This window comes from Diceros bicornis, chromosome X (assembly GCF_020826845.1).
Source record: "Diceros bicornis minor isolate mBicDic1 chromosome X, mDicBic1.mat.cur, whole genome shotgun sequence".
NCBI classification, from domain to species: Eukaryota; Metazoa; Chordata; class Mammalia; order Perissodactyla; family Rhinocerotidae; genus Diceros; species Diceros bicornis.
Window position 1 is genome coordinate 5073136 of NC_080781.1, and position 16949 is coordinate 5090084.

A 16949-nucleotide genomic window follows, 5' to 3' on the forward strand; every position below is an offset into this window, starting at 1 on the left:
TCTTTAAACCGATCGTGTGTTCCTCTTCTCTGTTTCAGAAACAAACTTTTCGGGGGTTTTAAAGAGTAGTTTATTTTCTAAAGTTATTGTTAATGCGGGAGCCGGCTTTGATTTCTGACCCTGCTTTCAAATCTTTAAGCACCTGCTAAGTAGAGTTTTATTTTTATTCCTCTGGAAAACAACTGTGCATTTTGCGGGGAAAGGCTTTGAGTCCTTTTTCTTTTTCGTTATTTTAGTCTAGAGGGGAGATTGACACGCTTTAGACCCAGCTAGAAGAGCTCAGAAAAAATTGACAGACTCAGGGGCTAATTAAAAGTATGCGGCTGAAAAGGCCCATGATTAATTCATGATAAACTAATACCGCATTCATTATCCTTTCTTAATGTTCTGCTGTAAAGTGGGAGTCTTTTAGTGGGGACTAAAATATCTGTTCCTAAATACCTAATAACGATATCCATTATATCTTACCAACATAAAGCCATCCTCATGGGATATTTCAATGTACTTGACAGTTCAGAATTCACGGTTCTTGAATACAGCATGTTAAACTCTTTCCCTCTTCTTAAGTGGATGAAGACTTTCATGATAATCAAGAAAATACTTTTATCTTGTCTCTGGTATTTTTAATTTGTTCCCCTCCAAAAAAGGGTTAGTGATATTAAAATAAAGTTTACTTTTAAAATAAAAAAGAAGAAAAGAGGAAATTTTATTTTTCTGAGATGTCATTTGACGAGACCTGCCAGCAGTCTGTTGGCTTATTCTGCGTAAATATATACTAGGATAGTCAGTAATTTTTTTTAATCCTTTGGTGGTGATGAAAGGTTTTTCAAGTGGACTGTAAATCCTTAATAAGGATATTTTATGGCTGCAAATACCCATGATAATAAGCACATTTTTGGTCAAGATAATCGCTGCCAAAAAATTTATAGTGACTGTGCTGTGTGTCTCAAAGAAAATGAATGAGAGAAGGTTCGTTAAGAGGTAAATTGTGAGAGAACATGGAGCAATCTGGAGGTTGTACTCTACACCAAGAGATCATCAATAATGGGGCACCTTGGTGTCATGTACCTCCTGAAATGAGGCAAAAAGAAGGGCAGAGAAAGACTTGTGTGATGGCTCTGCCAAAAAGGCTCGACCTGAATCTGTCCACAAGGAAATAAACATATTAATCCAGAGCGTACCACATTGTGTAAGATGATTGACCTGGAGTCTTCCAAAAAAGTCAGTGTCATGAAAAACCAAGAAAGGTCGGGGGACTGTTCCAGATTTAAAAAGACTAAGAAACATAACAACAATACCTGAACCTTGAGTGGGTCCTAGATTGGAAAAAAGAACCAGGTGGTGTAATTATTTGAGGATGGTCCAGGAGGTGAGTTGATGGAATCAATGTTAGTCTTCACAGTTGATATTATGGTATTTTGCTTACGAAGGAAAATGTCTTTGTTTTGGGAGACCCATGCCAAAGTATTTGGAGGGTGAAGTGTCATAATCTATGCAGCTTACTATGAAACATCGTGATACACAAATACAAATACTTTCCTTATCCTTTCGTAATCTTCTAATGTAGAAAAAAATATGCATGTATACGTATGTGTAACACAGATGCAGACACACATAGAGACAGAAAGAAAGCAACCAGAGGTGACAAAATGTAAGCAGTTAGTAAACCTAAGTGAAGGTGTATACCTGTGTTTATTTTTATTCTTTCAACTATTTTGTAAGTTTGAAAATTTTCAAAAAAAAGTTTTGGGAAAAAATAGGTATAAAGGTTTATTTTGCTTCTCCTATTGGAGGAGATGTTTTAATTCCATTGATTTCATTTTTAAAATTTACTATGGAACCAGTTCATAAAAGGCACAGTTCGTGTGCCCTCCTTTATCTGAATCAGGGGAGCCTATGCTGGCAACAATGCTCATCATATTCTGGTCCCATTTGTGGTAGAGCACCAGATTGTGTGGTTGTGGGTTGTACCTGGCAAAACTTCATCCTTGTGACTCTAAAGATGATGAATCCATGTTTCTTTGTTGGGTCGTATTTACGAAATAACTCTGGAGCCTGTCATCTGGCTTTTGAGCACATGGTAGACTCTTGTCAAGAGATCCGTTCAGAACTTGTCTATGGTAATTCCTGTGCCACCTTCCAGACCTTCCCAACTCCTCCTTTCTTTTACCTGAGACAGGGTTCTCGTGACAGTTTAATCACTACTGAGTACAATTGTGGGTGTTGTCTCAGGATGTATATAAACAGTTGGCTGGTTCATGCCTCCCACTCTGCATTTGTCTCTGCATGGTTTGCCGAAGCAGGGTTAACTCGGGCACTGTGGGTCTGTGGATCTTTGCATTACAGCAGGAGTAGCAAAGCCCAGCTTGCTCCTTCTTGACAAGCACAGCCTGGCTGCAGAATTTAGATCAATAATTTTATTCTACATTTTAAAAAATAGCATGTAAAAATACCTAAGGAATAAAGGGTTCCATTTATATGAAGACATCCAGAAACACAATCCAGGCAAACACTTAATTTGCAATCTTTACATCCATTTCATGGAAAACATTTAGAACATTGGACCCGATATGCAGTGCTTGACAAACTGTTCCTGTTGGAACCCTAAGGGCTCCCCAGACTGCTGCCGCGAGCCTCCTCAGGTCTGGGGGGAGTGGTCCGAGTTGATTCCAGCCACTTCTAGCAAAGCAACACTGATTTTCATCTATATTGGACTTTCTTATGGACAGAAGATCCTGTGACTAAGAACAATGGCATATGCTGATTTCTCTACTTGTCCTATTTTATAACTGAAGACTGCACTGAATCTGAAAGATGTTCATTTATTTACATAAAGACGAGATGGGTCTGTCCATGGCCTCAGCTGTGTCTTAGCCATGATTTCTTTAGCAGCATTACTTTGTAGCCACAGGGATTCACAACAATATCAAAGAGATGCATGGATTATCTTGGAAGAAATTGCATTAAGCCTCAAAGATCTCTAATGCAAAAAGATCCGAAGCCCCGTTGCATTTGCTTCTCAGGTGTCTCTTGTCTCTCTATTCCTACCTGGCACGCCTTGAGATGAAGAACCATCTTCATCTCACATGTGTTCAGATGTGAAGAACGTCTTCATCTCACTGGCCTCCAATGGTCTGTCTGCATCCATCAAGGCCTCTCCTACCACCAGCAGCCAGAGGCACCTTCTCAAAACCCAGGCCTGATCCTGCCACTGGGCCTGTTAGAGCTCTCCAATGACTCCCTGTTAGAAGGCAGATGAAATCCTGGTACCAGGGCTGGAAGGGTCTGCGTTGTTGGGCTCCTCCCCACCTGCTCATCCCCCAAGCGTCTGGCTCCCTCTTGCCTTCCTTCTCCCCTGCAGGCACATTCTCTTACTAAATCTCCCCTGCCAACCAGGCACTCTTCCCTCTCAAGGCCTCCACACAAGCAAACTTCTTCCTGTACTAGGTCTCCAGCTAGGTAATGCCCACTCTGTGCGCCACACTCTCTCATCCCATTTGCAGTCTCATTCCACTGCTTATGTGATTATTTGTCCAGTATTGATGATTCGAATCTTATCTTTCTTTGCAAACACATTGCAAGCTCTATGAGTACAGGAAACATATAACGCTCCCCACTATATTCCAGCAATGTAGGGTGCCTTGCAGATGTTTAGTAAATAATTGTTGAATGCATGAAAAAAAATGGTGCCAATGTCATATTAATGTTGATGTTAAATGGTACTCCTTGGATTTCAATCAAATAAGAAGGTTACATGCAAAAAAAAAAGAAAAATCACCTTTCTGATATGATTTGGCCTCTGACTTACACCAATGTAAAGAATGATCTTTAACTCTATACAAGATTTCTCAATCTTTGTCTTTTCCAAATATGATGAAGCCTAATATCTGTTAAAGATTATCTCCAATTAACTACCCCAGGATTCCGGAGAGAAACAAAAGCATCTGATTCCTGGAAGAAGCAAGTAATTTTTTTTTCTTTATAGACAGAAACAAAATGTTAAACTAAGGTACGTGAATTTTCTGCCATTTTCCACTGCATCTGCTTTAGTTGTCTTGCTGACGATAATTGAAGAGGTGTGTCAGGTCCTTAATTTATGCGGCATGTGAGGTGCTCTGTTTATGATGATTTTTTTTCTTTATAAGGCTTATATTAAACTCTCCATTTTAGGAGTGAGTTCTATGGAAAGATAGTCTACTGTATAGTTCTCAGTATAAAATATCATGTTATTTGAAGTCAATCAGGAAATAATCTATATCACAACTTCAAATTCTTCATCATGTTTCCATACAAAATGTTGGAAGACAGTAAAAAATGTCTGTAATTAGATTGATTTTATAAGTTTAAGGGCATGGGCTTCTAATTTTAAGGCGATAATCAGTTGATGATGACTGGTTGGTATATCTCCGTTAACCTATACTAGTGTATATCTCTACTGTTATTAAAATCAACTCTAAGTTTGATGATATAGTGGAAATTTACCATTGAATATCCTGTTTTCCTAATGCCCTGCTTTCGTAACTTAAAACATAGGTTCTTTCTCTGAATTCCACATTTTTGTAACCATTCTTTGGTCTCTGGAAGCCCTTAGATTTTTTCAGTGTGTTTCCAGATCCTGCAAGAATTTGCTGAGTGTGTTTAATTGTATAATATTCCATACCAGATGAATGAGGAGCCAGTTGATTTTATTTATCTGTCAAGTTTATTTGTTTCAAGTTGTCATATTCGGGGTGGGGATTGATCAAATGCATAGCTGAAAGTATATTTACAATAATGAGTCAGAGACCGTGTCCTTGATTAGTTATGTTCTTTGCTGTTTAAAATAAGCATCAGACTAGTTATTCTGAGGAAAAAAACATTGACTCCAGAATAAATTTACCTTTAAAGGACATTTCTTTTTGCTAGAGATGGGAAATTGGCTAGTAACGTTCTTAGCTTTTGGGGACATTACCATACAAGTGCAAAAGATAAGTGTGTTAAACACATTTAATAATACTGAACATCATACTGATACCTAAAAGTAATTTTGAGTTCCTATTTCAGAAACCACACTTTTGAAGCATTAGAGAACTTTTTGAACTTCTGTTTTTTTTTTTGGATAATACTGGTCTTTAGTTTATTTGAAATATTATTGTAGGTCATCTTCATTAGGAATGTCAAGAACTAGATTAATCTCCGTCTCTAGTTTTCTTCTTATTAATTTGAAAATATTATCTAAGTAATACTTTTTGATGTCTGTTCTTGCATATTGGAAAGCATTCAATAGCTATGATGTAATTCCCTTAAGAACATTTTGTATCAGACTTGCAGGAAATTTTGAAATTCTATACAGTGACTCTAGACTCTCGAATCCTCTTACAATGTCTGTGACATTAAAAAAAAAAACCTTCAGCTTTCCCTACCTTACTGATGTAACTAATAGCCTCACATTGTGATTTCGAGAGGCAGAATGAGTGGAATGGGACCAGGCGGCAGCCTAAAAACAAAGAAATGAGTTCCCTGCGTTCTCCTGCTGTCTTTGGACTTTTGTTGGGTCAAGCATGAAAGAGATGAGTGTGGGGAAGAGGGAGGAGGCAGGATGAATTTTTGTTTATTTATTTAGTGGTGGTAGTGAGTCTCCAAGAGTAAAAATGGATGCGCTAGAGCCGTGGTTGACACATTTCCCCAGCACTCAGTCTGGTGGTGCAAGCTTCTCTGGATTCACACCAAGAATTAAAGTCTCAGCAGATTTTGCAGCCCATCAGACATACCTGCCCACAGCTCAGCACCTCTGGGACTCTCATTTTTTTCAACCACTTTGCCCCTTTTCCCCTCAGCACCCCAAGCCATATCACGTGCCCCTTATCCCCCGTGCTCCATGGTGGTATCTGTCATTCACATGCGCTTTGCTTTTCCACCCACAGTTTGAAGGAAGCCATCTATAAAACCACATATGGGTTTTATACACACACACACACACACACACACACAGACACTGGTAGATATATATATATCTATATATATATATATATCTGATATGTAGATATATATATAGTATATGTAATAGTTTCTGTTTCTGTGCCCTTGTGGTTTCTATGTTGAGAATATTCTTGAGGGGACTCGTTTATGGTGAAATGATCTGAGTCAACAACAAAGATACTCCTTTAAGAACATTCTCAACATGAAAATGCAAACCCATTTTGTGTTTTTTCTTAGGCTCTCTCTTTCTCTTTCACACACATACCCTCCGGACTTTCTTTTTCTCTTTTTGGCAGAGTTATGGTTAATGAGTCATTATTATAACTACAGAGAAAAGTCGTCAGGCTCTTTGTCTGTTGGGGAAGATTTCACTTTACATCCTGTCTCCTTTCTGGTTGTGCTGTGGGAAGGATGTCCTTTGATGACATCCATATTACTCTGCAAATGCTTTCTTCTCGATAAAGATCTGCCTGCTGGCACTTCATGCTTTGCGTGTACAGTAGTCGCTCTTTATCCCTGGTTCTGCTTTCCACAGTTTCAGTTACCTGTAATCAACCGCAGTCCGAAAATATTAAATGGAAAATTCCAGAAATAAACAATTCACAAGTTTTAAATTGCTCGCCATTCTGAGTAGCGTAATGAAATCTCACGCCATCCCGCTCCGTCCTGCCCAGGACATGAATCATCCCTTTGTCCACGAGATCCACGTTTTAGAGCCACCCACCCATGAGTCACTTAGTAGCCGTCTTGGGTATCAGGTCGACTGTCATGGTATTGCTGTGCTTGTGTTCAAGTCACCCTTATTTTACTTAATCATGGCCCCAAAGCGCAAGAGTAGTGATGCTGGCAATTCAGATACGCCAAAGAGAAGCCGTAAAGTGCTTCCTTTAAGTGAAAAGGTGGAAGTTCTTGGCTTTAACAAGGAAAAAAAAAAATGGTGAGGTTGCTAAAATCTACAGTAACTTTTATTACAGTATATTGTTATAATTGTTCTATTTTATTGTTAGTTATTGTTGTTAATCTCTTACTGTGCCTGATTTATAAATTAAACGTTATCATAAGTATGTATGTATAGGAAAAAACATAGCGTATATAGGGTTTGGTACCATCTGCAGTTTCAGGCATCCGCTGGGCGTCGTGGAACGTGTCCCCTGTGAATAAGGGGGAATACTGTTTTGGGGGGATCCCAAGCTGCTTTAGGGAACCGTGCTAGAGGTTTGGTGCATTTGTCTTGGAACATTGATTTAAATGCTATATGGATTTCAGGGACGTGGAACCAGCTGTGATATGATGTAAGAAGGGATAAGACTTTTGAGCGGGGAACTTGAGCCCTCCTCAGGCTAAAGGCTTGCAGTGTCCCGGCTAGGACGGACCCCTGAAATCATGACCACTGGGGTTGCACTGTTCACTTCCTCCTCTGAAATCCATCATGCTCTCAGTTGGAAATAATCGATCTACCTATTATGTCTCTTCCTCTTTTAATCAGACACTCTGGTGGTCATTTTCTTTTTTTCCTGCTAAACATATCAAAAAAAAAGATTGCAATAAATGTTAACTATTGATGAAGGTTCCGAAGGTATGCCAGAGGCAAGGTTTTAGACCTACGGTGTGTTTGCTGCTGTATTTTCAAAGGCTGGGATACTGTAATCACAGCCTTCTTCCACGAGGGAAAAAACTAGAGATTTGCAATCTGTGTTAATTCAGTTCTCTACAAGAAGTATTTATTAAGCATTTACCATGTGCTTCTGCTTAAAGAATAAGGACTTAGAAAGATTTCTCTAAAAAGGGAATCATTTTTTTTTCCTGATTATATGACAAGGGCCAGCTGCAGAGTATTTGACAGAACATTATTATTTAGATAATAACAACAATAAACAAACACATAGAGACAGAGATTGGATTGGTGGTTACCAGAGGGGAAGCGGGGAGGAAGGAGGGCGAAAGGGATAATTCAGCACATGTGTTTGGTGATGGGTTGTAATTAGTATTTGGAGGGTGAACATGATGTCATCTATGCAGAAATAGAAGTATAATGATGTACACCTGAAATTTATACAATGTTATAAACCAATGTTACTGCAATAAACAAAAAATTAAAAAATAAAATAAAAATCAGAGCTCATCAAATTGGAGTTCTCTAAATCAGGATCTCTTCAGACCAACTGGAAGCCCAGGTTCATTTTCTTTTTACTCCCATTAGTACAAATGATCATATTTGAGAAGTTTTGTAAATTTACTATGACACTGTCTCCATCAGCAGAAAAACAATATGATTAAGCTGTACTTTTCAGGCTTCATTTTTCTGGTTATAAAAATAAGTAGAACATTTGTTAAATACAAGAATGTGTAAAAAAATCATACAAAAACCACTGGTAGTCTCACTCCCCCAAAATTAATTGCAAATGAAGTTAAATCATCTTTCTTTCCAGTTATGTATATGCATGTCTATATGCACATATGTGCATAAAACATACGTGTCCGTATATAAATATAAATAGTATTTTTAAAATTTGTGATCATGCTGCCTTTATTTAATGTTGGATCTGCCTTTTCCACCCTAAAATTATACCATGAAGCTTTTCTTCATGGCAAAATATTCTTCGAAAATCAAGAATTTTGAGGGCTGCGTAATATTCTATTATGTAATTTATTTAACCTTTCTCCAATTCTCCTAGCTTCACAGATTTCTAACTAATGTTGGTAGGAAAATATTGATAAACGACATGTGTGTGGGTCTCAATATTTTCATAGGGTAAATTCCTAAAAACGAAAATACTGATTCTAAGAGTGTGCATCTGTTGAGACACTAGCTATCCATTGTCAAATATGCTCCCAAAAGTCCATCCATGTTTGCACGTCCACAACCAATAAGCCAGATTCCCCCATTTTGCCACCTCTTTTCCAAGATACAGTGTTATCACATCATAATATTTGCCAAATCGATAGGTCAAAAACAGCGTTTTCCTTGTGTTTTAATTTTAATTTTTGATCCCTAATGAGGTCAGACATTTTTTATGTTAATGTATAATTGTTTTCTTGTTCATCATTTGACATTTTGAATTTAGGATGTTGATTGCTACCCCTTCTCTCCCATCCTCCCTCCCCTCCTTTTTTTTCTTAACCAGTTGCTTATAATATCCTTCTCCATTCTAAGATCATGGATAATGATAATATATTTCCTCTGAGCTACTTTGTGCCCACACATTGTTCTCCACCCTCGATTCTTCTCAAGAGCAATCCGTTGCCTGTTGTTGCAGAAAATACTGGTGGGCTTGGACATGGGTTGTGTCCAGACTTCATGGAAAAAGGAAGAAGAAATTCTGGATTTGGGACCATTTTCCCATAAAATAGAGCCTTGGGCAAGCATATGATCATCCAGGCTAGCGCAGCGACGAGGAGTGAAGTTCATGCTCTTAAGAGGTTGCTTTCATCCAGTTTAATTACACTGGAAGTAGGGAGTGATTTTCACTGCCTAGCCACCACCACCCTGGTTTCACAGTGGAAAAGAGAAAGAACAGGAATTGAATTATTGCAATTATTACTAACGACGTTTCACTGTTCCCTCAAGCTAAACGCGACATCTCTATTGGTTGTTCTTTTTTGGGGATCTCATTTAGGAGAGTGCAGCAACCAGAAATACAGTCAAGTGGGCATGAATGTTTTCTCCCCACACTAAGTAGCAGGTTCCTTGGAAGCAGAGACCACCATCCTGAGCTGCAAATACGAGGCACTCCGTGTGTGTGTGTGTGTGTGTGTGTGTGTGAATGGGCTCCATCCATTGTGGCTCTGGGCTCCGTGGTTTGGCTGGTGTAGAACTCCAGGTTGGAAATCATTTTTCCTTCTAGATTTTGCAGGCTTTGCTTATCTGCTGTTCAGTGTGGCTGTTGAAAGACCAAAGCCATTAGGAGTCTCATTTTTTTGGATGTAACCCATCCACCTCCCCCGCCTCTATACCTTTATGATGTTCCTCTTGCCCTCAGTGTCCTCAGAATCCATGATAATGGGCTCTGCTCTGAGTCTGTTTTCATTCATCGTTTTGGACACGTGGTGATCTGTTCGATATGGACAGTGTGTCCTTTACTTCTGAAACCATGTCTCATATCATGACTTTGGTCATTTATCCCCCACATGCTTTCTCTTTCTTTATTCCTCTGGTTGAATCCCTGCTTCTGATATCCCCGTTTTCGTATCTTTTTTCCCCGTTAACAATCACCTGCCTTTTTGTTCATTTGCCTTTGAGATGTCCTCAACTTGATCTTCCCAGCGTTCTGCTGAACTATTTCATCTATCATATGCTGCGTTTCCAAAAGTTCCATTTTGTTCTCTAACTGTAGTTTTTCAAAGCATCCTTTATCTATGTACTTACTGATTGATTGGTTGGGGATTGATTGATTTTCTTGGTCCTTTTTGTCTCTGACCTTCATGTTAGAGGTTCCTTTTAAGTGTATTCTGGTTCTTAGCTTCTGCTGATAGTAAGAAGGGAGGTTCTGCACAGCTGAGTTGAAGCCATGTGCTGATGGGCATGATTATGTCCTTGTGAGTCTTGTCAGAGAGCTGGCCTTTACATCCGTGGCCTCCAGCTGTCAATATCCGTTGTTGGGGCCATCCACTTTCAGCAGAGAGGAATCCTGTCTTCCAGAGAATCAGGACCCCCACACAAGGAGGCCCCTGCTCTGTGGAGCAGGGTGGCCCACCCCATCTCAGTATCAGGTCCCCGTCTGCAGCCCTCAGGTTTCAGCCTTTTCTGGGTGCTTACTCAGAAACCTTCCAACATCTGGTTGCCAGTCTCCAAAAACCTGTGGAAATTTCTCATCTGCTCTTGTCTTCTCTCTGTCTGCCTTTGTCCAACTGGGTTAATAGATTTTAAAGATTTCCTTCTTGGAATTTTAAGTGGGATTCAAGGATCATTGATTATGGTGCATCTGCCATTTTACCCTCAAAGCTCTCATTTGCTGTCAACCTCTCTGCAGAATTGCGATATTTTCTTTTTCAAGAATCCCTCTTTTACGATGAGGAAGTTGAGACTCAAAATATTTAGGAAATTTCCCCACAGTCACGCAGGTAATGTGTTAGAGCTGAGGCGGTACCCACTTTGGTCTCACTCCTAACTCTACGTCTACTAATTTGAGTCTCTGATAGCCATTCGAGCCCTGTGACATTGCTCATAGTCCATCATTTGTGACCTAGAAGAATGGCTTTTTCAGATGTTTTATTGGATAAAAGATCTTGTCCCATTTATCAATAATTAAAGCTTTTCTTTTTCGTTACAAACAGAACTATAGGATCCAAGAGTGTTAAATAATAGACATGGATGTCCTTTGTTGAAAAAAATACAAATCCTAAGTTGAAGAAAGACCTAACCAAAGTTATGCTGAAAAGTTTTGTTGTGAATTTATTTATTATTTGATATATCGTACAGACCCTATGGTTATCAGAGAAAATCATTCATTCATTTAGGTTTGGCAGGAAAATTGATATTCTTTTCCTGGAATCCATTTTGAAAGCTTAAAATTTTATTAAAAATTACACCTGTTTCATCATGTAAAGGAAACACATTTTTAAGAGCTGCTGATTGATTTTTCTGCATTACTCAGAATTACAATTTTATTCAGAAAATAACGAGCATGATTCCCTGAAATCACCTTGGAATTGCACACATGAGTTTTGTTGCATTGTTTTCAAGCATTTCCATGATATGTGCAAACTATAAGGGTTAAGACACTACCAGGAAGTGGAGGTTTGGAGAATATTTGTTATCTTTTTTTTTTTTTATGAGGAAGATCAGCCCTGAGCTAACATCTATGCCAATCCTTCTCTTTTTGCTGGGGAAGACCGGCTCTGAGCTAACATCTATTGCCAATCCTCCTCCTTTTTTTCCCCAAAGCCTCACTAGATAGTTGTATGTCATAGTTGCACGTCCTTCTAGTTGCTGTATGTGGGACGCCTGACATGGCATGGCCCGACAAGAGGTGTGGCGGTGCACGCCCGGGATCCGAACCCAGGCCTCCAGTGGCGGAGTGCGCACACTTAACCACTAAGCCACGGCCCCGAATATTTGTTATCTCTTAACAACTTAGTCAAGAAATTCTCTTATGAACACTTTCAGGCAGGGGAAGGACTGAATTTACAGTTTTCCCTATTGATTGAATTCATAAATATTAATTTGAAAAGTTTTAGTTTTTCTAAATGATGTCATAAAAAGGTTTTGTAGGCAATGATGAAATAACCAAACCCCAATATTAAAGTTTCACCAGATAGTACGGACGTATTGGTAGACAGAGGAAAGTTTAGAGTTCCAAGTATTTTAATGTTGTAATCCGAATTGGAGCTTTAATAGAAAAAGATAATTATGTACAAATGGACTTGCATGTACTCTTTCTCACATTTTTGTCAACTTATTCATCATTATTAACTGGTCAGGAATCTAACAAGTAACTGAAGAATTATGCTGTAATTTAATGGAAAGGATCATTTATGTGATAACTTATGGCAGGTCTAAAATGATACACACGTCTATTAAAAATCATGACCTATCCACAGATCAGTTCATGACAAATATTTTCTCAGTTCCCCTCTGTCCTAGGAGTTGAGTTGATTGTGGGGGCACAGGAATAATGATTTCCTGGAGTTCATAAAACAGCAGGAAAACAGTCATTGAATTGGATGCTATTGGAGCCATCACAGAGTCTGAACGGCTCCTTTCCATATGAAAGGAACGCCGCAGTTTGCCTCCCAGGCAGTGATCCGATGGGGCAGCATTGCTGTACTTATGGTATAAACGTGCAGAAACAAGACAGAGGTGTTAAATTTCTCTCCAGGAGATAGTGAGTTTTCCTTATCCTTCATCTGTTTGTATTTTATTCTTTTTTTAAGTACGTCTTTTTGCTTGTTTTTATTGTGGTAATAAAAGTAAGATGTTTATTGTAAAAAAAAAAAAATCCAAAAATCAGAAAAATATAAAAAAGGAAATAAAAATACCATAATCCCATTACCCGTACTAACCACTTGAATTCGTTTATATATATATATATATAAATATATATATATATATATCTCCCTCCAGAATTTTCTAGGAATAATATATAGAGATGACAGTTTACTGTTTGTTCCATGGTATAATATAATTTTTGTTTTTTAAATTTCATTTTGAATTATAGATTCACAGGTAGATATAAAAAATAGTACACAGAGGTCTCTCCTATCCTTGACTCAGACTTTCCCAATGGTAAAGAATATTGTTTGCAACAGACATATTTCCTGTACTTCTAGACCTGGAGACTCCTGAGTAATTAAAATAATTGCTCTTTCCACCTCCTTCCTCCCTCCCTCTGTAACTTGCTGACTTTCCTCTTTCTTTACTAATTTCCTCCCTACCCTCCTCCTTCCTCATATTCTTCCCTTTCTTTCTGTATTAATTTTCTGTGACTGCTGTAACAAATTACCACAAACTTGGTGGCTGAAAACAACATAAATTTATTATCTTAGGGTTCTGGAAGCCAGAAGTCCAAAGTGGGTCTCATGGGGCTAAAATCGAGATGTTGGCAGGGCTGGTTCCTTCTGGAAGCTCTAGGGGAGCATCTGTTTCCTTGCCTTTTCCAGCTTCCTGAGGTTCCCACATTCCTTGGCTCCTGGCCCCTTCCTCCATCTTCAAGGTCAGTAGAACTAGCATCTTCCCATTTCTCCCCAACTCCCTTTTATAAGAACCTTTGTGATGACATTGGGCCCACCTGGATAAGCCAGGATCATCTCCCCATCGCAAGACCCTTAACTTAATCACATCTGCAAAGTCCCTTTGCCACATAAGGTGAGATAGTCACAGGTGCTGGGGATTAGGACACGGGCATCACTGGGGGCTGTTAGCCCACCACACTTCCCTTTGTTTTTTGTGCTCTGAGGTTGGTCCCTTCAGACAATACACCCTGGGCCTTTGTTAGATGCCATAGCGTGTAACATGGAGTTGTAGCTCAATATGCGTTTGTAGACAGAATGGAAAAAAAAGAATTGGATACAAAGATGAATACCATAGGTCTTCATTATTTTCATATATGGGATATGTAAATACATTTATAAACCAAATACCCCTACCCTAAAATCTCTCTAGCTTTGGACAGGAAAACATTTGCTTTAACATGTATACCCACTGAATTCATTTTCTATTGTTTCATAACAAGCAGTGGCTTCACAGACCACTCATATATTATCTCCCAGCCTCTGTGGGTCTGGAGTCCAGGCCAGGGACAGATGGTTCCTCTGCTCATCAAGGTGTCAGCGAGATTACATTTCCATCTGAGGCTTCAGATCCTTTTCCAAGTTTAGTGAGTGCTGGCAGGATTCATTTCCTTGCAGTTGGGGTCTCAGGTCCCCATTTTCTTGCTGGCTGTAGGTCCTGGGCCACGTTCAGCTCCTAGAGGCCACCCATGATTCCTGGGCACATTGCCCCTGTTGCAGTTCACATCATAGCTGTTTGCTTCTTCTTCAGGACCAGCTGGAGCATATCTCTCTAACTTCTGGACTCAGTACTTTTTAAGAGATCACCTGATTTGGTCAGGCCCACCCAAGATAATCTCCCTTTTGAATTAACTCAAAAGTCACCTAATTACAGGAAGGACATCCATCATAGTCACAGGTCCTGCCTCCCCCTGAAGGGGAGAGGATTATACAGGGCATGCACACCAGGGGGCAGGATTATTGCTGGCCATTTTAGAATTCTGCCTACCTCCCCACATTTCTCTGGCTTCTGTGGATTGGACCTCATGCCCCCATAGAAAGTTGTCCTCCAAGCTAAGCACCCTCGTTCTCTTTCCAACCACTATTTCTTATAGTCCATGATGTGGTACGTCTGTAGCATGCTCCAGTTTCCTGGCCCTCTCATCATTTGCTGAGATTCGCAACAGGCATCAAGGTGTCTGCTGGTGGGGTTCGGGAGAAGGCTGGACTGCTCTTGGACCCAGTCGTCACTGCCTGCCTTTTTTTCTCTTTAATCTCAGAGCTGGAGCAGACCTGCCCTGCCCCACATGGGTGGAAGGTGTCTCTCCAAGTCTGAAGGGGGGGTGGGGTTTGAATCCAAACCTCTGCAGGTCTTTCTCCTCCCCTTCCTCCTGGGGCTTCCCCCATACGTCCATCGAGCACATAGTTGTCTGCCTGTTCCTTTCTCCTTCCTCATCCTTGGACCAGCCAGAACCATTCAGTAATGCATAATTGAATGCAATATGGGCTATGATAATATTAGGTGTATGCACATAATATTGTGGCTTAGTGGAAGATTTGAATTGAGAAGGGGACTTGGTTATAAATGCTTACGTTTGTCTCAAGATAGACCAGAGTCTCTTAGACTTTATCTCACGAAGAGTTTGCTATTTATAGAGGGGATTTTACATAATGCTTACATATGCCTTTGTACCTTCTTGCCCTCAGAATTGTTTTAAATAGATAACTCATCTACTGATCCTGAAGATAATCCCTCTGAGATAACCAGAATACTTTCTTATTTACATACGTATAAGCCATACTTCTTCCCCTTTGAGGCAGATGATGAGGAATTGTACTAAGCGGATTTTCTAGCTAACAGAGCCTGTGGTGTAATGAATTTGCATGATGTAATTGTAATCAGCATTAAATGTAATGCTTGCTATTTAAGTATCTACACACCTCCTTCTTATTGAAAATGCTGCAATCGAAAGTATTTTTTAATCAACATACATTCTTTTTTTTTTGTGAGGATGATCAGCCCTGAGCTAACATCCATGCCAATCCTCCTCTTTTTGCTGAGGAAGAGCGGCTCTGAGCTAACATCTATTGCCAATCTTCCTCCTTTTTTTCCCCAAAGCCCCAGTAGATAGTTTTATGTCATAGTTGCGCATCCTTCTAGTTGCTGTATGTGGGACGCCGCCTCAGCATGGCCGGAGAAGCGGTGCGTCGGTGCGAGCCCAGGATCCAAACCCGGGCCAACGGTAGCAGAGCGTGCGCACTTAACCGCTAAGCCACGGGGCCGGCCCCCCAACATACATTCTTAATGTTTCTTTTTTATGTGTAAACATTGTATCTATATCTGACCTCGGGAGAGGAAGTATATGCCACCACCCTCCCAGGCAGCTCCTTACATTTTTGTGTGTCCCAGTTGGCTTTTTGCTTCCTCCCACCCATCTGGGCATATTTGCTCTAAAGATTGTCTGGTTCGTTGATTGACTACATCAACTCTTTTTACCTTACTGTGTAGAGGACTTCTCCATAAACTTACATCACAGAAGATACTGTGGATGAGGACCGAGAGGGCCACATGCAGAACTGAGTGTGGGAGGCTCAGCGCTTGGGGTCCAATTCCTTTGTATTGGGTGTGGAAGTAGAATCCCAATCATAGAATCTGGGAACTGACCACAGGAGGCCGTTGGGGTCTTGGCCTCAGAGGCAGGCACAGGGGCACTGGAACGGGATGTTAGCAGTAGAGTTATTCTGTCAGCTCTTGGGTGCCGCTCTGGCTTGTATGTCCCATTAGGCGTCCTCCATATTGGTTTTTTAGGGTTCAAGGAACATCCTGTGACAGAGACCTCCATATTTAGGGTAAATCCGAGGAGATAGTTGTAGAGACCAGTTGGGAGATTAAGGTGACTGAGGCAACATTCTGGACCCATGTGTGATTCTACAAGATCATTGGGAGATGGAAAACGAATTCTGGAATATTCCATATCTTTTACCAGACACCTGTTTTTGTGCATTTCCTGTGGGGACATAATTATTTTCTTTCCATGGATGGAGTTTCCTAAGAGGAGAGTAATTTTATTTTATCAAAAATATCCTTTCAACATTCAGCCTCTCTGAATTGCCCACCAAAAAATATCACAGGCAGCCTCACGTTGTAATTTAAGGTGGTCGTTTCCTGCAGCCTGGACATTTTCTCTGGAATCTTACTCTTAAGTTCTTTGCAATTGCTGCTTAGAGGTAGGATCTCTTGGTGTTATAACTTCAGCCAACACAGCGCCTTCTGCAGACATGTT